Source organism: Ischnura elegans, chromosome 11, assembly GCF_921293095.1.
Source record: "Ischnura elegans chromosome 11, ioIscEleg1.1, whole genome shotgun sequence".
Taxonomy (NCBI): Eukaryota; Metazoa; Arthropoda; class Insecta; order Odonata; family Coenagrionidae; genus Ischnura; species Ischnura elegans.
Genome location: NC_060256.1, coordinates 5883778 through 5910228, shown reverse-complemented (window position 1 = coordinate 5910228; position 26451 = coordinate 5883778).

Below are 26451 nucleotides of genomic sequence, written 5' to 3'. Positions count from 1 at the left end.
TGTGTCCTTGGAGAGGAGCAAAAAATATTCTAAAATATAACTCGGTGGGTAGATTTGCAGCCTAATTCTCTGGCACATGAAGCACTAACATCCTTTTTTTCATTTTCATATCAGTTCATGGATTTTAAATGCCACTCTGAATTGTGCCTCACCACGCGAATTTGAGGACGAATAGAATTAATTACACGTGAATATCCGGGCAATGTGCTCATCCTCGCCTAAGACATTCCTCCCACAGCCTCTCCATATATTTGTTATCTCAACTATGACTTCTAATCAAATAAACACCACTGGCAATCCTCGCGTTCAGATACTGACCCTATCCAGTGTCCCCTCTTACCCTTTATGGCCCGCCAAGTACAAGGTCCATGCGTCCCAGCAGCGTGATCAAGATGTTCTTAAAGTCTTCTCTGTCTGTCTTTCGCACTCGCTTTCACACAGTTGGGCACCTCATTCAGGAATTAGTGAGGGTTGGCTGTGGAGTGAGGCATGTAGGGACGAAACTCTTTGAAGGACGCTAGAAGGCAGCTCATATGGGATGGATGGTGAATGGAAGGATATTCTGTAGTGAGGATCAAGATTTATTAGGAATACAGTGAGTTGGCTGTGGAGAAAATCTAATGGATAAAATGGTAGCCTAGTGGAAATGATATTATGAATAAAAAAATATTTAAGTCGAAAAATATCGGTGCTTCAGAAATGGAAAGAAGGCATAAAAATGGAGGCACACGCCAGAAAAAACTGCGAATGATCGATGAATGGGTGTACGATCGGTTAATTGATGCGAGGCAGAGGTGTGAATCGGTGTCGATGAGGACTTCAGAGGAGTGGGCACTCTCGCGGGTCAATCAGCATATTTCTCCGACTTTTTCTTTCACAGGGACTTCTACGAGGGTAACCTCTTTCAAAAAGGAATTTCTAAGTGTGCAAAGAAAAATGACAATGATTTTAAAAAAATGAGCACTGCTCACAAAAGGGCGTGTTAACATCTGCGGAGATTTTCCAAATACGGACGAAAAATTTAATGACGAAATATAAAAGCAATTTGATCATCACTGATAAAACTGGGCACTCATATAGAGAAGACGTGAAGAGAACACAAGGCTCAAAAGGGCAAAATTCTGTGCATATGGTAGTTGGGAGATTGCAAAAACTCACCCAGTCCTACACGGCGCCGTATGCAACAGCTGCATCCGGGAAAATAATAGCAATAGTGTTTTTGGAAGTGCAAAGAAGAGTGGGAGAAAAGAGAAGTCTTCTAAAAACCTTAAGCAGAAGAAGGGATAACTTAGTTGGCCACATTTTGAGGCACAATGGTCTGATGAAGACAATGGTTGAAGGACAAGTGGAAGGGAAAAAGGGCAAGGGACGGACCCAAATGAGTTACATAGGACGGGTTATAAAGGATGTAAATGAGAAGAAATACGTTGTTATGAAAAGACTAGTAGATAAGAGAGAGAAATGGAGAGCTGCGTCAAACCGATCCTAGGATTGTTGACTAATGATGTAGATGAGTGTTTTTGTGAATGAGAGAGCCAGCAAGTAAATTTGGTCCTCGTATGAAGGACACTGTGAGAACACTGGAGCAAGAGTACCACAATATGACGGTGGTGTGCTCTAAATATAGCCAACTCGCAACGCAGCGTATCGAGCAGAAATGTTTCTCGGGGTTTCCACCGGTTGATGTTCTCCATATCTCCCACTGACGTTTCGAGCAGCGACTTGCTGTTCATCCTCAGGGGATCTTCCAAATGCTGTTCTTCAAAATTGGACACGCGTACATACACCCCATCAATGTCCTGTATGGTGCAATCTGATTGGTTCCCGCGTGTTGTGTTTTTTTCGCCATTTTTGTTGTATATAAAGGGTTTCATCTGTGTTCATTATGTACATATCTCTGTTCTGCCGTCTTTTTCCTTCACTCTATCCCCTTGTTCTCTTCCATCACAGTTCCTAATCTTTTGAGGCAGCGGTAAACATTTCCAAAGGTCCACCATATTTATGAGGACAATTGCAAGGTGGTGACTTATGTTTACAACTATTTAAGTCCCAGGGAAGAGACAGAGTGCGACGGGTCGAGAGTGAGGAATATCTCTTCGAGTGACACGGACGGAGTGATCGTGAGCTCTTTGCCGCGCCACGTTCGCAGCGTGGCGCATATTCTCTGCGCGGTGACGACCAGTACCTAATGGGCCAATTAGTGCGGGTCTTGCATGTCAAGTCATGGCGAAGGGAAGAATGGAGGGAACAGGAGGAAAATGGCTTCGCGTTGGCTTTGAAAAGACGGATGCTGTAAAAAAGAAAGGAATGAGAGATGGGACGCGCTCAATCTTTTAGCGACGCTCTGAAAAGAGCCTCCATTCTTCTCTTCTTTCCTCTCTCGGGGTCTTCCATTCCATCTGCATGTGGGTCACTCTGTGCTCGGCAAATGAAAAACTTGGCTCGTGCGCTGTGTGGGTGTCTACGCGCATTGTTTGCACGGGAATAGCAAAAATAAAGAGGATGCCATTGCCTAGATATATACGCTTATTATAGCCACGTTGCTACTTCGGGGGCATTTTCATCGGTTTTCAAAAATGTCTTTAATCGATCATTTTCCCCTCTTCAACATGTGTTGCGCATTTGCTATTCTGCTGTTTGATTTGTTCCCTAGAATATTTACTTAAATCGTGTGAGGTGGGTTAGGAGTGAGGGCTTCTAATTGAGATACGGAACAGATAGATGATTTGGATGGAGGGAGTGCGAATTGGGGATGTGATGCTAAAACAGCAATGGAGGGCATGATGCTTGAGAGAGAAAAAGATGGAATTTATAGATCGAATGAGAGAGAATAGCCCTTATTTGGATTTGAAGAGGTTAGTCCATAAATTGGCGGGAGTTGGCTGGAAAATTTTCAAACAACATTCGAACATAAATGATGATGAAATAGATGAATGCCGATAGATAGGGAGTTAAATTGATTCCTTTACAAATGAATCAAAGTAAAGTAAAGGGAATAAGTACTTCGTTAGTAAGACTCCCAAAAACGTGTGAAGCCCCTCCGTCCACCTTTCTAGTCGAGTCGGAGAAATGCGAAATACTCTCAGAATATTAATGGCTGGCTGACTTTGCTCACGTTTTCGCCGAAATCATCCCTGGACTCGGAATTGAATTAACTACCAGCTCAAGCTTTAATTCTAATTGATGCGAACTCAACCTCTGTATCTCATTTGCCTCTGCTTTGCCATTGATACTAAGTAGGTATAATAAGAATAAGGGCTCAGTGGAGCCGTGCGAGGGTACAACACACCGGGGCCGGGAGCCAGCAATCGTGCTGAGACGCCCGATCACCCGGGGAGGGGGAGGAGAGGAAGGAAAAAGGATAGAGGCGCCGCCGCGATTGGAGCCCGACGACGCCCCTGGGGTAAGAGAAGGGTGTGAAGGGATGGGACGGGGAAAAACACCTTAACGCTGTAGGAGTGAAAAGAGCCCACTAAATAGGGTAGTTTCCTTCATCAAAGAAAACGAAAGGCATTGACTGCGATTCGTTACCCACCATTAGTGTATTCATAATATACAAATTATTTGGTTTTAGAAATACCGGTTTAGACGAATAGCAATGGTAAATTTTTATCCTCATTTGAAAAAGGCCAGATTGGCGCCCCGCGTGACTTCACAGGGACCTAGTTTCTATACGAGTAAATAGGAGTTTTACATCGTCTGAGATTACCAATGCATGCATGAGGCTCAGAGCTCAGGGAAACATGTCTTAATAATTACCTATTAAAACTGGCTAAGGTCGGAAAGTTTTCTTCGTTTGATAAGGTATTAATAAACCTTTTTAAGCCAAGCGCTACCAGCCAGCAAGGTACTCAGCTACCCGCTAGCATCCTGCGTCGTATCAGCGCTCAAAGCCTCGCCCCAAGGTCACCTCACTTGCTGCAGCGGGAACCAGAACGACGTCACAGGGAGTTTTCCCGGCATTCATACTTAGCCGTCGCGTTTTCGCGCGGTTGAAAATTTTCTCTTTTCATTTAATCGCGAAAACTAGATGTCGTAATTTAAAAATCTAAAAGTGTGAAATACGTACTCCAGGAGTAATAATCTTTCGATTTAGGCAATAAAAAATGTAATAGGAAACCACCCTATAACGAAAGCAGGCAAATCCATTACTGAGCCAGCGATTTTAGAGGATTATCCTATGAGGTAGAATAATCCAACGATCAAATCGCTAGAACTAAGTAGATATGTGCGAGTACTCGGAAATTTGAGTCGAGTTGAGTAGTTTCGGCTACAGAGCTGCCGAGGCCATTAAGTTCAGAAAGCTGAAGGCAGGATACGCTATCATGAAACACAAGTATAAACGTCGTATTTACAATCAATAAGTCTTTCTAATGCCTTGACCTGCGATTTTCAGCTTGCTGTATGCGTAGTATTCAATCACTATAGTAGTCGACGTGGGCGCCGAATACCATTTCGTGAGCCAAGGTCTTCCAGACCGTCTTCCGACCCGCAGCGCATTGGGAGTAATCGGAGTGGCCCGCTGCATCGCTCATACTTTTTATGCGACATTTTCATACCCTTCCCTTCTTTTTTAACTCAAACGCAGAGAAAATACGTAAACTATTGTAAGATTTCTATGAAAAAATGTAACGTTTCGGTTTTAGCGGACAATCCCGGTTTTCGAAGTCACAAGTAGTATGATCTTCAACCTTTTTTGAGTACTGCGAGCGTCCGTTGTTAATTTTATTTTTTCCTTTGTTTCGTTTAGTTAAACCAATTGATAATTAAAGAAAAATATTTTTAGTCCACAAAGCTAAAACTAATTTCAGCAATTTGTTCGCTTCGTACAATTAAAATTGCATGCAATTTTATATCCATTAGAATCGTTGATTTAATTTTTTATAAAAACTCTTGAGGTTCCTAAATCTTGAAATTTTGCAAGGAAATACTTTTCCAGCCATAAATTTGTGTAGCGAAAGACAATTTTCTGCAGGTAGTAATATTGTAACATGGAGACGTCAGAAACTGCTGCTTGAGCATGTAGAAAAAATGGTTTTTCTTCATAAGAATTTGAAAGGATCATATATTACATGATTTATTCATGTTTACAATATTTATTAAAACTGAGCAAATTCCTTTACTCAGGGCTCATCTGAGCGGTTTGGATACTTATATTTGTTGACGACGTATTTATAGAGGTTAATTCATTTAAATTGTACTTTTGGAACAATTTACGATCCATTAATTATAATAATCTCTTAATTATGACCCAATGCCCATTAATGTTCCCATTTTCTTCTCCTTTTTACATCAAGCTAAGAATTCAAAATAAAAAATTCACAAGCGGATCGGAAAAATTATAATACGTTGAAGCAAGCATTGTTTTATTGCCTGGTCCAGAAATTACCAAACTCGAATCGACTCGATACTCGCGAGTAGTTTTCAATTCGACTCGATACTCGGATCGAGATCAAAAAGTACTCCTCTCGCACATCCCTAATTGATGCAAAGCTGCAATCCAGAAGATGACGGAAAGCCTCTGGCCTCTCTAACTTTTCTAAGACGTCTTAGAAATAATGTAAAGACATATTGAATGATTCACGTGTGGAATATTCGATCGTTAGATGTTATGTACGGAAATAGAGATACAATGTCATTTTGGCCAATTCTTGCAGCTGAAAATGCTTCCATAAATTTGATTTATTGGGTAATAAATATATTTGGAAATTAGAATAAAGGGCTAGCACTAATCAGACGTTGCATGCATACATTGTTTTAACAATTGAGAATAGATATCTTTAAGAGCGACACGGAGAACATCATCTTAGATCACTACGATATTTCCAGGTCCGAGAGAAGCAAAAAATCAAAAGAGATATTTTGCCGAACGGATATATATGCAATTTCCTTTTCCCCCGTAACCATAAAGTACTTTAATAAATGCTGCTCATTATTTTTTTGAGCATTTGCACTACAACGGCTGGTGTCCTAACACAGGCCTTTCAGGCGGCTTGCGAGGTAGTATGTAGGTGTAGATAGATGTTCGGTAAAAGGGCATTGCTACGGAGCGCTTTCACTTTCTGCCAAAATGAATCTGCTTCTTCTTCTCTTGCCTCTCTTCTGCGAAGATAGTGAAAAATATATTCCCACTGAACAATCTTATGTCACTAAATGATGAAAATAGGTATTTTTTTGAAGCAATTAATTTTACTTACAGTAAGTGGTAGCGAATGATGAGTACATGTTCGGGAAGAAACAAATAATATATTACAATATTGGAATAAAACATCTCCTAAAATGGTATTTCGGTTGTTAATAAAATTTGGCAATAATAAAAGGTGGGAAGAAAAGTTGTTAATCCTACAGGTTTCAAGATCCCCGTTGATGTTTATCGAATACAATTGAAAAATATGTTTTCGAGACCTAATTCGTTCAACTTGCATTCGCATTTGAGTTTCCTGCCTTAGGACATTTGCCACTTAGGTCAATCAGTAGCTCAACTTATTTGTTCTGATGCAGGCAAAGCTACGTAAATATCCAAATGATCATTCCGCATGATGCTTTGCTGCGGCGATGAAGAGCTACGAATGCGGATTATCATGCATCATTATTACTGCATTAAATATGACCAATATGACTCACATCCTCCTTTTTTCAAAGGTCATTATCAAAATTGATGCAGTCATTTAACTTTTTCCCTCGAATGATGCCTAATCTAATTTACCATATTCTTATATCAACATTTTAATGCATTAATATATTCCTAAGTTAATATTTATCATGAATTTTATGTCAGAGAGACCACTATTCTCGCTCTCATAACTATTCGGATCCATCCAACTAAAACGCAGATCTTTCCTCAGTAGGTTCACACCCTTTGAAAATCTACACATATTAAGTAACACACGAAAGAAGAGCTCTCGAGGTACACCCATAATTGCAGTATATTGTAATAGGCACCATAGATCGTATACCACATTTTTGAATTCCATATCAGTCACGCCAAAAAACATTTATGCTCTGGTGTTTATCAAAATTTCAGTATGGGTTGAGAACCATTGCAGTAAAACTTTTGATTTTCATGTGTCCTCCCCAGAAAGAAATAGGAGTCAAATTTTTTAATACCAGCTAGTTATGCATTATTTATGGAGATTTAATCAAAGCCGAAATTCCTTCTTAACTCTGTGAATTATCTTGAACTTAAAAAGCAAAATATTGTGGTGAAAATGAATACTTTAAATTTTTAAAACATAGGTAGCCATTACAATTTTTTCTATCCAAGATAATAATCCGTTCACAGCTGGCAAAAATGAGTACACAAGAGTGAAATCATTGAATTCATGGCTTTGTCGGTCAAGAATCATCATGGCAGGAGGTAATAAGGAACGGAGCATAGGATTTTCAGAGACATGACGAATCCGTGACTGCGATATCGATAGGATGGGGAAATACGGAGACTGCGCTCCAAGATGCGAATGAAATGGGAATGAATAAGGTGTTTCTCGAAGGAGGTGCCACGTGCAGTCTTCGTCAGGGGGTTAATTTTTATTTTTGTGTTCAGGATACCTGTGCAGGAGATGCTCAGTCTATTTCCTTTCAAGGTTTCCTCTCTCGCACACAGCAGCGCGACATCTCGAGTCTCCATGACGACAGTCTCGTGCATTTGCAATTTTAGTCGAGCGCAGTTCAATTTTCGAGAACGTTTCCGACTGCTTCGCACTCGAAGAAAATAAATAGATACGAGGCCGAATTGGGGTGAGGAGTAAGGAATATTGTGAGCCAAGGTCGTCCGAACCCAATAACATGAACTCAATTGAACATTAACGCACAGTCTGGTGCCTTTATGATGATTCAGGAATGTGCCGTGTCTTCGCAATCACTTTTGTCTTCTAATTCATTATATTTATTATTTAAAATTATGGATCCTTTTAGACATTTTTCCAACGGTATAATTTCAATTTTCTACGCATTTGAATTACCGTTGGAAATAGGCACACGAATCAATGTTTTATTCAACGGCGGGATATTGAGAAATTAGGAGGCGACATGATACCGGTTTGAATGAGAGGTAAACGAAGTAATGAATACTTTTTCTCATTATTTTTTTGAAAGCAAAACAGAGCAAAGCTTAGCATAACGCAATAAATATTTACGAACCTATATGTTAATTAGAATGCTGCAGCCATGAATCTTTCTCGGGCTTTCGACCGTGTTAGTCTCTTTTTCTGCCGATGCTTCGCCGGGACGTTTAAAGACTCTTCGGGATAACATCTAAGACTGTTTGATGTTATGTTCAACTTAAGAATAAATAAAAGTCTTAGATGTTACCCCGGTGAGTCTTTGGCACAACATATGCACAGGTCGACAGTTACGGCGTAACTGTCGCTCGAGGTCGCCATTGTGCTGATTATCCACAGTTGCGCAGTGGCAGTTGTGCAGTTGCCATCATAAAAATTCTTTCCTCGTGCTATCTGAAACAACAGCGATGTCTCCATTAATAAAGGTAATGGCTTCATTCGCTAGGAGGACTCATTGCATGTTTATGTTTCTCAAGGCGATTAATTGGGCTATTTGAAAATATATTTTCCGTATTACTTTTTTCTGATTGAAAACTAAACAAATGCGTGTGTTGTCGTGCTGCTCTGCTTCACGTGCGTGTTCTTATAAGAAAAGCATAAAACAACAGAAAATATAAAATTTACTTCTGTTTCTCAGGGAAATGTTCTCGGTGAAACGCCTCATGAAATAACTTTCTAGCCATCACAAAATTCTTCCATCCGAAAGAACAGTTTAATTAAGAGTAACACGTTGCTGAACGATTAGATATTAGAACTTTAGACCTCTATTACCCAAGTGTTTTATGGATTTCATGCAAATTAGCTTGTTTACGGGAAAACCGAAGGATGAATAAACTAATAAGGTTGAGGCGTACTGAAGTGGATTTTCAACTTAACGACATTGAAGAGACAAAAATATAAGTATCGTATGTAGTTAGGAAAAACCTAATCCACAAATTATTTCATCCCTAATTCTTCCTCAAAACAGTATGCATATGAGAAACACCGATTTACTCGGGAAACTTACTGAGGAAATCCGGAATTTCATTATGAGAAGGGCATTTTATTCATCGTTTAGGTCTTCAAAGTACACCTGAGCAGCACGTGGTCTTTTTCAAATCGCATGAAAAAATTGTTGATGCCGTTAAGTATTCCAATGCATGTGTCATTCCATTAAATGCCCTCCACTGCGGTGATTTTCAAACGCAATCTCGATTTGTGAAAATGACACCCTTCGCCAATATTTCAGGTCATTCGGTGGAAGTCAGGCATTTTTCTTCAGCGCCTCTAGTATGGGATAAGCAATGGGATGAATTATAAACAGTCTGAAAATATTTATTGCAGAAGCAGAAGTTTGTCCGGTGATTTTCAACTCTTTAAATTCAATTTTTTTTATTGCTGGAAAAATTTGAACCTGCGTGTTACATCACATTAATCAGGGAAACTTTTCAGAATATCATGTTGGTTGAGTTGTGTTACATACGGGTGTACTTCGTGTTTTTCAGGTGTAAAAAAATCTTCTGTCGATGTAAAATTCTATTTTTGTGCGTAATTAATGTTAACCTAAACATGTTCTTCTTTTATCATGACGTAAGCATGGAAGGGTGTAAGAAAAAAACTGCCTGCGAAAAGTTGCCAATATTGTACTACTTTGAGTTAGCTTCTGCACTTTTTTTTTTAATAAGTTACTGTAGTGATAGTCAAAAACTCATTTGAATGAAATTGGTACACAATGTAGTTTAAGTAATATTTGGAAGCAGAAGTGAAATCACAGTGAATGTATGAATGGGATATGTTTTGAAAGATTCCCAGAAAACAAATATCCTCGTTAATTAGTGTTAGGTCGCAGTGAGCGGCAGTTCCTGGAATATTTCGAGGATCTAGAACTTTAACTACCTATGTACCCTCAAGAGGGAAAATATCAATGGGATTTTATAACTCTACTTTGTGGTGAACTGAATATCCTGTCAAGAGATAAAATAGATTTGGCGAAACGAAGTCACTGGGAGGTGGTTTTTGCGCTCTTTTGTTTTGAGTGGGTCATAATACTTCTTATCTTCCAATAATACTTCTCATAAAACTCCAAGGATCACAATGGAATAAGCTCTGATACCGAGTTAGGTTTCGTACATAATATTTGAAAATGTGCTTCAACGGGATTTGAAGTCGCCGACTAATTTAACGAGAACTCAGAACAACTTATGAGTAGCATATCTATGGCATAACCCGTAATTATCGGCAGAAATATATCTCATGATACATTTTCAGTGAAGGACGACTATACTATTTTTATACTTATTTTATGCTTGAGTGCTTTGTGGTAAGCACTTAAATAGCCGAGTCCGTCCGTCGAGTGGCCCGTTACCTTGTGGTCTCCTGGCGCCTTTCCTCGAGAGCAGGTTATTGCCGACGCTAGGTTTCTCTCCGCCCTTCCATCGCTACGCTTTCAACAATGACCCCAGCTTATGACCTCTGTTTACTCGGAGAATTCTTGAACTAAAAAGCGGCCTAAGACCAAAGGTGTGATCTATAAGCCCACCGCAACATGAGGAATGATCTTGTCTCCCATTCATCTATTACAATATTGTTCATTGCTTTGCCAGCTAAAGCTATATTTACGTAAAAGAACGCAATCTCCAAAATGCACTTCTTATTTTTTAGTTTCTGTGGAACCTGATCAGTGAAATTTTGAGAGCAGCGCCATGATAAAAGTGCTCAGTTTTTGAATGGAAATATTAATAAATATCTGATGATTTTTTTCATCACAGAGGCTAACACTGCATAAACATCGACTCCAATGGGTTAATGCCTATCATTCTCTTCGTTGATTATCACCTGTGACAATAGAAAAACCGATTTTTCCTGCTCACATTCAAAAGCATTGCGATCCCCTACCTGCGGACTTATTCCCTTTAGCCAATTAATAGCACCTCTCTACGTCTCCAATTTCGGTGAAATGTGATGCATATGTTTCTCGTTCTTTTTTTGTCATGCATGGGTTGCGGCTCTTAATCTGTATGTTATTTCATAATATTGCCTTCAGTTTTCCATTTGATGATCTCGTGGTCTGGTTCTTGGTTGACTGATATGGATCGCTGTAATGTCTTGAGTCGATCTCAGGTCAGAGTATTTTATCACATTACTCGATCCAAATTATTTGCCATTGCCTTTTATTATTTGCAGAGTGGAGGTATTTAAGTTTAGCCTATTCAATCAATTATCATTTGCAATTTGGTTTTCCTCGGAGGAGTGAAATAATCACACGGCGGAAATTATCTGAAAACTGCAGGTGCTGCAACTGTCAGTAAGTTTGGAGTATAGAGTGAAGGTGTAAACGAGATGCCGAAACCTGGATTATGTCTCATCATTATTGTTTTCGTGTAAATTGGGGTGAAAAATGAACCAGGCATTGGTGGGAATTTTCTTCATGTCATGCTTCGAACGCAACGATTCAAACTGAGAGAAAGGAAGGATTTGACTTGGGAAAGGGACATTGAGGACTACAGTGTGTAAAGTATAGTAATGCTCTGTACTATGAACTATCGGAAGGCGAGAAATAATGTGCACAATTCAAATGAAACATTTATTTAAAATATATTAATGCATTGTTACACAAGTGTGTTATTAAATCTCTTCCCTTCATACATTTATCAGGGGCCGATGGATATGAAATATTTCAGTAATATTTGGGTTTATTTCTATCAAGAAAAGGTTAATATTTATTCGAGACACTAAGCAAAAAATGGTCTCCAATGGCAGTAACATAGGAAGTACATCACAGGCAGAAAACAAATACTGTGTAGTATGCTGGAACGGGAGAATTCGCTCTAGTTGGAGGCGATATGTACAGGATAAATATTGGAATATTTGGATAAAGAGACATCTTCAATTACTAGAATGTTATAATACTTTAATCTTTAGTTTGCTGCCTTCCAATCCGTTTTTTCCCCTCTTATTACTTGTTTGCTATATTTTTTCATATAAATGGCATGTCGAAACCAACCCTGGGATGGAAATGGTGGTGGAAATTGATATCTTTCCATGGAACCTTGGGTATCGTGGAGCTGGCACACTGCTGCTTATTACTTTCGGGATAAAAGATTTGGTGGTAAAAGAAATATGCCTGCAACTCCTCTTCCCCGATTTTTTATTTTCCTGAGAATATCTACACAGAACTCGCGGGAATGATGAAATACTGGGGAATCACTTCGATATTGCCATGGCAACGCGCTCGCAATAACTGGGAGCTCTTGGGGATATTTCAATAAAAAATCAAGGCGGAGTTTTGAGTACGACCGTTGTTTCCCGTTCAGTGGTCGTTCTCCCCCTACCCCCCTCCTTCCCCCCCCTCCCCCCCACATCTAATCGCCACTTCGCATTTCACTTTGATATCGGGCGCGAAAATCTAAATGCACAGACGCGAGGGGTTTTCACTTCTTAAAGTGGCAGGATTGATTTTTTTAACTGTGGTTTTACGTGAAATGTTGCACTTATCGCTCTCCTATCGACAGCAGTGTATGCTGCGGCCGTGTAATCGTGTTTATTCCACCGTGCTAGCTGAAATGCTGCTTCAATTATAATGTTCTTCCGATTCAAGAGGAGGCTATGGTACGTATCAGTGAACGCTTCGGCGTTGAATAGTTGAATAGTAGAATTCTGGTAACGAGAGTTTTGCCAATAACCCCATCATCATTTCTAGTCAGATATGAGGCTTGGGTCATAATTGGAATCCTCATTTGTTATCGAAGTTTTTTGCAGGTTAGTTTTTCGAGAGAGATTGTTGAATAAAAAGGAGACACGTGCAAGTAGCGGAACTCGTGCACATGAAACGCGTGTAGCTTAGTACAGACACACGTGTAGCTTAGTACAGAGAAACGTTCCTGGAAAACCACGAACGCCGATATTTAGTGGGCACCTCCATAAGTGAATTTTATCTAAGAACCGAAAGCATTCAGCCCAGAAAAAATGAATGTTTCATATTTTGCACCTGCTAACTCCTTCAAATGTCAGCGACCATTTTTTCGGCCAACTCCCAATCCTTAGTGAATCAGCCCGCAACATGTATCTCTACAAAATGCTTACTGATATCGTTTCCGAATTAATTTTTCTCTAATTTAGATACTGGGAGAGCGCGGTAGCCTAGTGGCTGAAGATCTTGATCACTGAGCGAAGGATTCCCGGTTCAAATCCCAGATAAAGCTTTCCGGCACCCCTAAAAAAATCTTTGAAGGGCGAGGTAGCACAGGCACAGGATCTGACTCATCACGCAGAATGTGCGATGCTCAAGGCGAGGGTGACCTCTACTCCACCTATCCAAAAGAACCTTCGGGTGAATCACTGGGAGAGTAAATTCAGAATCTCAGGGAATATGCGTAAAATATCTCTACATTTAAACCTCATCATTAGACACGATGCAAATTATTGTTGAAGGAAGGGTGGTAGGGAAGTTGAGGGGTCTTAAAGTTACTGGGACTCACATCCGATACGCGTATTTCAGCGTAGATGTTAAATAAATCGTCATTCTTCCTTACCCGACCTTATCTATGGCACTTATGGCATGAGCTGTCCGTATCTTTGCTCAAATATTACCCCAAATACGTTTATTGATTGCCTAGTAAAATAACCGCTCGATATAGTATTTGAAGAAAGCCACCCAGAAAGAAGGTCATTTGTGCCGTATGGAAGTGACGGCGTGGGAAGGGGGGTGGAGAGAAACCCGGCGTCAGCATTTGGCTACCAAGGAAACCACCGTTTAACGTACCTTTCGACGGACGGAGTGCTGTTAACTCTCAAGCCCCCAAAGAAGCATTGATGGGGCAGTCGTTGAAAAATATCCGCCTTTCCAGGGTTTGAACCAAGACCCACGGAGTGGGAAGCTAACTCTGTAGCCACCTCATCAAATTGATCCTGAAACTATCTCCATTTACGTTTTATCTATGAAGTGTCCACTCCTAGCCCCTCCACCTACTCTGTCTTCTATTTGTTCTGTCACTTCTCTCATTCTCACTCCTCTGATGCGTAGAGTGCTTTTCTGATGGTATGTAGGACTGCTGAAAATATTGGCTCCTCTTTTCCTTCAGCCGTTTGCGGTGCGTGTTTACGGTTATAGAACCTCTTATTGCAGTTTTTGCTTCGAGGCACGGGTTGGAGAGAGATTTTGTTGGCTGAGGTGATATTTGGAGAGCGAAGGGGAAAATATATAACGAGAAAAAATGGAGAAGATATTGCGATGTAGCTCAGTGAAAAAAATGTCATAAATAAATTTCGAAGACTTATTGATTTCTGAGCGGTCTCCGTGGAAACAAATTCGATTACCATCGTTGGCCTTGTGAGCCATAAAGATTGGTCTCTAATTCCGTTTTCTGTTCCTGGATGGGGTAAACCGTTGTTATTTATGGGCTCCTACGCATGCCCTCCTTCATCTGTTGTTTTATTTCCTCCTTGCAGGGCCTCGAGAGTGGCTCTCACACGTTTTCATTTTATTATTGGATGCCTGTGGCTGTGACTGATGCGGTACCTGTTCAGATGTTTTTGCATTACGCATCCAAAATGTGAACGTATTTCTGTGTTCGGCTCTTCTCAAATACTTTCCAATTTCTCCTCCATAAATTCAATGTTCAAAAAATAATTTCCCTTCTGTAACTGTACTTATTTCATACTTTTATCCACCGTTATCTCATCCGATGTTGCTGTATACAAGTTTGAAAAATGTTATTTCCAAGACCTTCGAGAAAATCCATCAATAAAAGAAGGAGGTCTTTAATCTTTTCCAACATTTACACTTTCACATGTATTCGTTTTATTCGTATTCACATAAAAATCTGCCTCTGTATTTTTTATGGTCTGCCAGGGGGTGGATGATATACTTTTTTATTTCATTTGGTGCTCTCCCGGCGAATAAACTGAATCAGGTTTTGTTTGTTAGTCTCCAACCGGCTGATAGTGTCTATTTTCGCAATTTTGAAAAGAAATCGACACTCTAACCCGATGTAAATCCGATGGAATCTTATTAAACTTTTTTGTTTACTCTTCTAAATCACTTGTGCTAAATGGTACTGCTAGTGATTATTGAACCCCCAAATTTTTCAGATTGTGCTGCTATGCTCACCAATGGTATGAATACACAATTAAAATGCTATAAATTAAAAGAACGCAGTTTTATTCATAGAAACGCTCAAGAATTTACGAATTTCATGTGGCAGGTGCTAGTTTGTTCCACCCGCGATGCACATAAGAAATAACAGAAAGTTGGTCGCTGTCGAGAAAGAAAAATTATATTCTTCGTATTAGCTCTTTATCGCTAAGACATTGAGCTGTGTCCAATTGGAGAACAATTCAAATAATTCCGGTATTGCAAGCTTCAAAATTCTTTTCAGCTTTTAATTTGATTGAAGTAACATTTTTGATTTTATATCCACTAAGCGTGACGCTACAAGTTTTCTGAGTTCATTGTATGAGGTCGGAGTTGGTGGAAGTGTTCACTTCAAGTGGCTCAACTATTACTTGATTTTTATATTTCCTGATGAATAAGAGGCTAAAATTTGTGTCATAATTACATTCATCATTAGCCACTTAGAAGTATATTTATGGTTCATAATTAATTTTATGCGTGCTAAGCGTACATAATTAAGTTATGGATATTACTTGAATTTATTAATTTGATAATGCTAATATCCAAATATTTTAAATCACTGATGGACAGTTTTACAAAATTTATATCGGGAAGTTTTCGAAAGCTTGCCAAATGAACATAAAATGATGAACATGCCTTTTAGAAATTAATTAATGGGTGCCATAGATTGAACGATGCCTAGTTTTCGTAATTTCTTCGTAAATCTTTTGTTTCAGCCTCATTACTATTTTTATCCGATATATCCATTCGTTTAGTAGCTTTACTTAACTATACTTAAAGATCTGAGTACAAATGGTTCCACTCATCCGTGTTTTAACGGCAAAGTGGACTCTCGGGGTTCCTGCCGTGAGGTCTCTAATGCCCCGTTTACACTACGATCGTATCGACGTTGAACGGAACTACGGCGCGTTCACACGTCTAAAAGTTACCACCGTACCATCTCAGTGCTGCCCTTGTTGTGGGATTGTGTCAGATAACAACTGACGACATGAGAAAATTGAAATCCTGGAAATTAAGAACCAAAAGAATTTTAATGTTTTGACGTGCTAAAACTAAAGCTGGACCGAACTGTTGGTAAAAATTCAAGAATGTAGGATTCATTATGAGAATCTGTCCAAAATTTAACAATATTCATGCAATAAGGGCAGTAGATATATCGCTTTGCTACGTTAAAAATTAGAATATATTGTTAACTTGTCGCCTTATCGACTCAATCCGGCTTGAACGTGTCCAAAATAAATTTCTCAAATTAAATAATTACGATTTAGGAATGTCTCTGTCTGATTACAGCACTTCATATCTTCAATCCCTTGTCAATTTGAAAACCCTTGCACGACACACGATCCTCCAACAATGCCCTATTCCTCTACTAAATTATCAATTCCTATTTAGGTTGTTCCTATCTCCCTTATTAGTAAATTTTAATGGATCCCGTCATAATTATACAAATCCTCACATGCTTGTTTTTAATTACCACAGAGCAAATTATGTCTTCAACTCCCAGCTATCCAGAATGATGAGATGTAACTAAAACTAGTCATTGCAGTCCGTGAAGCCTTTACGAATCTAGATTCTTCGAGAAAATATGTCAAAACATTTAAGAATATTCACGCATTAAAGACAGTACATATTGCTCTTATTATTTAACTAGAAAAGGCTTAGATTTCGGCTTAATTCGGCACAAGTATTGATTTCTCCATGTCTTTATCTAAATGTTATAGTCATTTGTGGCGAATTTGATCGTGAAATCCTGTATATAACGGTTTTAATTGGTTAATATTTTGTGTATTTTTGTTATTTTCCATCATCTGTGAATTACAATGCAAGGATACATGGTTATGGGTTAACCTGTAAATAAAGAAATACATAAAACTGGTATAGTATAGAATATACAGTATAGTTTGCTAAATAGACCATGAGAAAAAACTTTCCCCTTACGTTATTCCATTACATGCTCAATAACGTCTTCAATCGTTGCCATATATATTTGATATATTGGAGTTATTTATGAAACATCAATTATCGTATCAAGATTGCAACGGCACGAAAGAATCGTATATGCATCGATCTTCATTCCCTAACTCTTTTTTCTTGGCGCACTAGCGCTAACGTCGTAAGTTCGGCAGTGTTAGGTACTGAGGCCTACGATGGTAACTCTGCGCGTTTACACGACGTTTTGAGGTTATTCGCGTACGGATCAACGTCGATACGATTGCAGTGTAAATGGGGTATAAGTCCGAGACGCTCACCTCGGGAGGGGAAGGCAAAAGGATAGGCGCCGCGATGAGAGCCCGACGACGCTTCCAGGGATAGGGATAGGGATGTAAGGAGTAGAATAGGGAAATCTCAACGCCGTCATTAGGGTGGCGAGGGAGGGCCACTGCTAGCGAAACCACAACAACTAATGGTGCCAGTTTGGCGTCAATCGGCGATTTCTCCATATTATCTGGCTTCACCCTTAAATTGCAACTTGCAATCGAAATAACATCGCCATTGCCATAAATATCCAAATCAGACGCATCTCGTGATCGCGCCCTTTCAATATTTGCCCCACGCCTTCTAGCCGAGAATTAATTTCGGTTTATATTTCCTCTGTGAGTTCATCCACCTCCATTCGTGCACGCTTCGATTTCTTCCTCCTCTCTTCCCTCTCAGCCACAAGTTCCCTGCTCTTACAATCTCCCTGCCACATCACCACCCCCCCTCTGGCCTTCACTGCACCAAGCCTGGGCTCTTTTAATTTCGCGAGGATGAGCGAAAGTATCCGATTTAATTAATCATATTCTGCGGTGGGGAAAGTTTGCCGCTCCAAGTTTTGTCATCCATGACAAACTTTGGAAGTAACGTGGCTTATTTGTTGGTTGTTGTTGTTGAAGGAGGTACAGAGGTGAAATCTTGTTTGGGGGTGGTCCTAAAAACCTACTGAAGCAGGCCTCAATGGCGGCGGGCCCAGCCAAGCCGAAGGTCGTGGGATCGAGTCCCACTTGGTCCCTTTTCGCGACGAAAATTTCAAAACGATTTGCAATCTTTCATTGTTAGTCGTCGTATTTCCTACGTGTATGGAGTTAAGCGGGGAAATAGATGTAGATAAATAAAAAATAATTTTCATGAGAGATTAAATATAACCATGTACTTCAGAATAATCAAGCCATAAGATATCGACCAAATGATATCTTATGCTAAAATTCGACGTATATGCCTCTAGACGACTAAATATCTCGTACAAGGATAATACTCTCTTGTATAAGCTAAAAAATAAAAGTGCTTTGAAGTGTTGTTGAAAACTCCATCCATTAATTTCGTGAGTAATTTGGCAATTGACTATAAGAAATGTTTGTGGAATCTTATAAATACCACTAAGAACTTACCTTCCTGCGCGTGCAGCTCAACTGGTGCTGGATTATGCTTGATCCAGCTTTTTGGCGCGGCATTTGCGTAAAACGTGGCGATATTCATAGTAACATACGACTTATCTCTCTCTCTGATCAGATGTTAGGATCAGCATTCTATCAATAATCAACTCGCGTTATGCATCCAGTATACTGAATAAAACTAAGTGAATATCAATATCGTTGTTGAAGTGAAGGAACCGCTACTTTGGCGAAAAATTGAGTTTAAATTGTCACAACGTCACCGTTGTTAATAATTATAGTTTCAACATAATTATCTTGTAGACAAATCTATTTTCCCAGTTTTTTCGATTAGAATGCTTCATGAGAATATTCCCATAGCTATACGAGGACTTGGCGTCTTTTAATATTCCCGTAATTAATACTCCCATTCTTGTGTGTGCTCTTGTGGTGATCGGACGTGTTGCGCTTGCTTGGCCTTGCCTCTCTGCCTTGAGCTGTCTACTGAATAAGGGAGCGGAACTGAAGTGGTATCATAATGCCCACTTGTTCTCAATGTGGTTTAGCCACCAAAAGAACCCAAAAAAGTGTGAACTATGACACGTGTGAGGGAGTGTTTCATATTGCCTGCGTTGCGCTCAGTGAGGCTGATTTGCAGCTTCTTGAGGACACAAATCTAACGTGGAACTGCGCAACCTGTATGGCGATGATCCGCTCCACCCGAGGTGAAGACACTCCGATTAAAACCTCAAGCATTGGACCTCTTCTCAGTGGAGATCAACCCGAGAGTTCCAGTTCCATTCTTAAGGAGTTGCTGGAACGTGTAAAGGCGATTCAGAACGACCAATGTGAGTTTTCAAAAGCTATAAAAAGTGAAATAAGTGAAATGCAAAAAGCTATAGCGGCTTGGGAGTGTTTGATTACCGATCACACAAAGTCTATCGCCCTCATAAATGAGTCACTAACGAGCAACTGTTCTAAAATTGATAGTCTTGTAGCTGAAAACCATAACCTGTAAAAAGAGTAAACGACCTTGAAGCGCAGCTCAACTTCCTTGAGCAGGATTCTCTTAGGAATGTCGTGGAAATCCACGGTATCCCGACCAAGCCTGGTGAAGTGTTGGGAGCTCTAGTCTGCCAAGTTGGATTGGGCCTTGGGGTCAAACTCGACGCCTGTGATATTGACTATATTTATCGACTTAAAGCCCGCTCTAACACTAGCAATAGACCCCCTCCTATCAGAGTTCGCCTCATGAAGTGCAATCTAGTGCGTGAATTGCTAGAAGCTCGCCAAGAAAAACGTAATTTCTCTACAAAAGACATTGGCTGGAGCGATTCACATACCAATATCATTTACGTGAATGAATGTCTTAGCCTAATAAATCGCAAGTCGTATGCGAGGGCAAGAGAGTTAAAAAGGGATGGTAAGCTAAAATATTTATGGGTAAGAGGTGGAAAAATATTCGCTCGGCAATACGATGGGAGTGATAGACACCTTTTGCGCACTGAGGATGATCTCATGGTCTTCCAATGACAAAAATCTATGGGGCCAAGAGGCTTCTCACGTGAAGGTCTTTTAAGCTCGACCTTGAATATTTGCCATGTCAACGCTCAATCTTTATCAGCTCATATTGATGAATTCCGAAGTTATTTTTCATGCAGCAATTATCATGTTATTGCAGTATCTGAAACCTGGCTAAAGCCTTCAATCCCGAATGAATACGTGAGCTTGGACCATTTTTCATTGATTCGAAATGATCGTTCAGTCAGAACCGGTGGTGGTGTATGTTTATTTGTAAGAAATCACTTTAGTTGTAAAGTGCTATCTAGCTGCAGTGAAAATTTTAAACCGGAATTCCTGTTTGTAGAATTATCTTGTAAATTCGGAAAAGTTGTAGTGGCAGTTGTCTATAGACCTCCTAAAGTTGGTTATCTTAATGACGACTTCGAGTCAACGTTGTACAGTGTACTACCTCATTATAAAAATGTAATTGTGTGCGGTGAATTCAACTCTGACTTGCTTAAAGTCACGCATGATAGCAAATGTATTAATGATATTTGTTACCGTTGCAATATGTCGATTGTACCGCTGCAACCTACCCATCACCTCCCTTCCACAAGCACTTTATTAGATTTATTTATTGTCGATGACTTATCTAAAGTTATTGATTATGGTCAATACTCTATTCCATTTCTTTCAAATCATGACTTGATATATGTTAAATTTAGATTTAATATTCCTAAAAGTAAAACCAATGCTATATTCTCACGTGATTTCAGAAATTTCGATTTGACGAAGTTTCAAGAGGATTTTGATGGTCTTTCTTGGGCCAATTTTCTGTCTGTCCACACAGTTGATTGCAAATTGAGCATATTCATATCCAATGTGCATAAACTACTAGAAAAGCATGCCCCTTTAAGAAAGACACTACCAAAGAGAAATCTTATTCCATGGGTGACTCCTGATATCAAGGACTTGATGAAAAGAAGGGACATAGCGAGGCGTAAATTTAAAAGAAATAAAACGGAAGAACTTTATCATCAGTATAAAAGCCTGAGGAATGCGACCCTAGGTCTTATGAAAAAAAAGAAGAGCGAGTATTATAATCAATGCTTTTCCAGTAAATGGGATTCAAGGTCAATCTGGAATGAGATTCGACGGCTAGGGCTTGTTAAGACTAGTAAAGAAAATGAAAAAATGAATTTTTCTGCTGAGGAGTTAAACGCATATTTTCTTGACTCACTTAACCCCAGCTCCTCCAGCCTGTCAGGGAGAGGCCCATGCCCCCTTGTTTCCAACTATACTAACCCAAGAGATAATCAGGAGTTCGGTGATGACCTCTTTTATTTTCCTTATTTTACTCCTGAACTCATGTTGAATTATTTTCATTGCATCAAATCAAATTCAGCCGGAATAGATGGGTTAGACAACAAAACGCTAAAAAATATTTGCCAGTAGTTTTCCCAGTGATATTAGATATTTACAATTGTTCCCTAAACTATTCATCCTTTCCCGTCAGCTGGAAAACGGCTGTAATCAAACCTATCAAAAAAAAACCACAATCCCTCTGAACTCTCTCACTTTCGCCCAATATCTTTGTTGTGTACCCTATCTAAGCCTCTGGAAAGGTTTGTGTACAACTCAACAATTGCATTTTTAGCAGAAAGGAATCTTATCGATAAATATCAATCTGGTTTTCGCAGCACCCACAGTACTCAAACTGCTCTCATAAGAGTAACAGAAGATATCCGTGTCGGCAAAGATAATAAGGAAGTTACTATTTTGGTACTCTTTGACTTTAGCAAGGCCTTCGACTGTGTCAATCATGACCTCCTCCTACTCAAAATGAAAAAACTTGGATTCTCTGTACCTGTTCTAAAATGGTTTAAATCTTATTTGTCAGAGAGAAAACAAGCAGTTAAAGGTAGTGATGGCCAACTCTCTAGTTTTTCTAATGTATCTTGTGGTGTGCCGCAGGGGTCAATCCTTGGCCCCCTACTTTTCACGATTTTTATTAAGGATTTGCCTTGTTCCTTAATTCATTCTATGTATCAATTATATGCGGATGATTTACAAATATATCTCCGCTGCCATCCAATTCACCTGCTTAAAGGCATTGAAAAAGTAAATGACGATATCAGCCGTATTTGTAATTGGTCCCGTGAAAATTTGTTGAAAATTAATCCTCTAAAAACGAAAGGGATTATAATTGGCGCCCCACAATTTATTAATAAACTTAATTTTGATGCATTACCCAAAATTTGTGTTGACGGCTTTGAAATTCAATACTCTCAGTCTGTTAAAAACTTAGGAGTTACTCTTAACAATGTACTAACTTGGGAGGAACAAGTAGCACTTATTTCAAATAAGTGTTATATAACGTTGGCACAGCTTAAGCATTTTAAGCATTTAATACCTCTTGAATTGCGCAAAAAGTTAATTCAATCGTTGTACCTTCCTCATATTCAGTATTGCTCGCTGGTAATGTCTGATCTAACTAATGAATTGTCTAATAAAATGCAAATATTGTTAAACGCTGGTGTAAGATTTATATTTAATGTGGCATTACATGAACACATTACTCCTTACTACTTAAAGATCGAGTGGCTAAAACTTGAAGAACGAAAAAAGTTACAGTAGTCTATTTTTATGTTTAATTTATTGTCAAGCAAGACTCCTGATTATTTATATGAAAGAATAATGGTCAACATTAGCAATTGTGATAGGGTTGTTAGGGCGCGGAGACGTTTTAAAATACCAAAATGCAGAACAAACTCGTTCCTGCAATCCCCTCTAAATACATCTATGAGAATATGGAATGATATCCCAGATTATATTGTTAAGGCTAATAACATTAATCAGTTTAAAAGGCTTATGACAGCTCACCTGTATCAAATTTTCCGCGCAAGCCTTAATGAAAAACCATCTGGTTCATTGGCCAATGTATAATAATAAGTGTATATATGTTATGTTGGTATATTTTGTAACTATTCATTTTCTGAAGACGTGTATAATTTATTTTTTGTTAATGTTTACCTGGGTATACTCTGGTATGTGTGTTACCTTTTGTATTAATAAGAAAGTGCACTTATATAAGTGTATATGTATGTAAATTGTAATCCTGTTCCATAGGACACTAGTCCTCGAACAATAAAATCCTATTCTATTCTATTCTAATGGTTTGCAGTCGCTCGACTCTCGTCCACTATAACATTCGCGCATCACCCACGCACCCCTTATCAGTTCGCCCTCTCTCTCTTATCTCTCATCCCTGATGTCATTACGTCACTTGCGGATTGCCCTGCGCAACCAACCATGGCTCTCACCTCGGAAATCCGATTACGTCACCAACAACACCCCAGAAACGGACTGACGAGGGCACCTACGCTTGAAGGGCGTGTCGTCACGTGACAGCAGCCTTCTTCCAGCAGCGAACCCTGCCGCTTCCATGCATTTCTTTCGATTCCCTCTTCAACTGACAACGTCAGACTCAAACTGAAAATCTGAGAAGTGTATTACAGTGAGCTACGCATTTTTTTTCTCGACAATCCATTTTCAAACCACACGCATTAAATAAAAAAAATGCTTGGCTGTATTCCGTGGAAACACTTCATATCCATATAGAAGTAAAACAATGGTAAAAATTTTCGAATAAAATGCATATTGAATTCAATGGACCATGGCTTCGACATGTAAACAAGTCATTTACGAGGTAATTTTCATTCCTTAATGAGATGTTCATGCGTCGCAGTCATGGTAGGACGAGTAAAATATATAGTTAGAGTGGACATTTTATCGTAATTATATTTTAACATATAGATCAGAATATTAAATACGTTGAAGGAAGGAAAAAACTGGCCTCAACTCTAAACCTGATTTTTTACAGCGAACAAATGTAGGAGCAACGAGGAAATTGAAGGCTCTTGAAATGAATATTATTTCCGCTAAAAAGTTTTAAGCGAGGGCATAAAAACGAGCCATACGGAGGGAAATTCATAGCAAAACCAAAAAACCCTCGGAAGTTTTCTGAAGACATCCCCACTTCCCTGAAGACTTCGACTCGTGACTCCTTCAAAGGACCAAACTCGTCCAATATTCTTCGCTTGCCCGTCATTCTTTCATTTTCTCTTCAACCGGCAAAGCCCGGGTCAAACTGAGAACCTGAGACAAACATAGGCATTTAATCCTTGAAAAAAATCAACCCACAGATTTCTCTCCTCTTTAAGTCAAAATGCAGACCAGTGCTCTTACTGTACTAATGTGTAAGCATTTGGAGGCATTTTTAAACTTTTTTTCTTTCTATACCAAATGTATATTTTCTTTCTTTTTTTCTTTCTCAACCACCGAGTGAGATCTGGTAAACGGAGGGTTCATGGAATGAATGCTGTGCTTTGATTCGGATTTAGGAGCAGAATTTAAACAGGGGCTATATGTAGTGAAAAAAGGGAAAAGCCACGGGCGTGACGTCACTATCAAACCCCCGGAAACTGATTGGCTGCCTCTCCGCCCCACGTCATCGCGTGACAGCTGTCTTCTTCAGCGATGGGCGCCGCTCTTCACTTGCTTTCATTTCTTTCCCTTCATTCGCCTCTCCGCCACACAAAGTCAGATTCAAATCCAAAACCTGAAACGTGCATTTTTGTGCCTTTTCTCTGCAAAAACCTATATTCACACCACAGACTTTTCGTCTTTCAGTCATAATTAATAACTCCAGGTTTTTTAACTTATTGGAGGCTATGAAAATTTTGTCACAGTCTATTTGCACTTGATATCTTCCAGCGTAGAAATGTTGGACGTAGGATCGTAAGCTGGGGAAGCGAGGACTCTTGAAATGCGGGTTTGACTTCGATGAAGAATTTGGGTGGTGGCTTAAATGCAAGCGACATGGAGAGAAATGGTGGAGAAATCCACCCAAAGACATATTTTCTTCTTAAATAAAGAGTCACTCAATGCTAAATTCTCAAACGTGGCTCGGGAATATTATGTTATTTACAGCATCATTTTTTCGCATCACCAACCCCATGCATTTAGTTCGAGATCTTTTCCTTTGCATCGTAAAGCGTCCATCTGTGAACGCGCATTAAAACGAGCATTTAAATTCAAAATGTGGTGTTGTTCAAACAGTCTATACAGGGTATACGCAGACTGCGTGCATTATTGTTGGCAGCACAGCCCGTGCTAACAGGGAGGGATCCTATAAATGTTTAAGCTCTAAAAATGTGCGTGGTAGCAGATATAACGATTAAAACTTCTTTATAAACTACTGTTTCTCTATTTAGCGCTTTCACAGGCATTCTATAGCCTATATATTTTTATGAAGCATAATAATCGTTTGAAATAACGATGTGCTAAGGATTTATATGGCGGATAATAAAAATACATTTCAAATTAAATTTCAGGGCGCAATCTGTCTTAAAAATGTCGTATGGCTGCTAGAAAAAACGCTCAGACAAAACATTTCCCATTTTTACATCACTATTATTATTAATGCCTTCAAAATTTTACACAAAACATTAAAGTATTTTTAATGATTTCAAAACGTAATGTAGGGTGCGGGAGGGATGATACCTTGAGTATGCAAACTAGAATAGCTGAGCTTCAACCAGGGATCGTGTGACTCTACGATGTAGTACCTTCACCTCTCTTCCAATATTAATTAGTCTAAGGGTTCCGTTCCTTTTTTGCTGCAAGTTACGCGGGGGAAGAGGGGAGACTTCCGGTGGCTGAATTTCCCTAACCGCGCATTACATCATTTTCTCGTTAGAGTCAAAAAAGAGGACTTTTTATTCAGGATAACTCTCCGGTTGTTTACCATGGTTAGAAAAAATAATAACTCGGAGGAAATGGGACGAAATTTATGAGTTCGCGGCCCATAATTTTCACGGAAAGCCGCCTTAAAAGCTCCGACTTTCCTTTTTTTGTTCAGGAGGAAGAAGAGCCTCCGCCCCAGCGCCGTCTTTTTTTATCATTATTCCTTCTCCCTCGCGATGGCGGTTGGACGGCTGGTTATCTGCCGCATCTCCTGCCCCACTCCACTCCCGCGCTTCAGCTTAAAACCCTCCGTGCCCCATTTCCATTACATGTGATACAGGACCGTGTGCACCCATGCACCCAATAGCGCAGTCTCCACACAAACGGTTCCCGGAATAATCCTGTTTTGTGTGCAAGTATTAATGCTCAGTAACAGGGTAATTTGAATACTCTCAAAGTAGATTGGCGGCGATATAATTATTATAATATATAATCATTAGAAAAAAGTCTTCGATCCTTCGATTAAGAATGTAGTCGAAGGACTTTTTCAGGTTCTCCCGTTGGGTGAGTTGGATTACACTCTTTCGGGCTTCCTACCGCGTCAGATTTGGCTTCTTCGTGCCATCGCTTCGACAGCTTACTCCCCTATCGTTCTCAGGGATTCCCTGATTCATTCTCC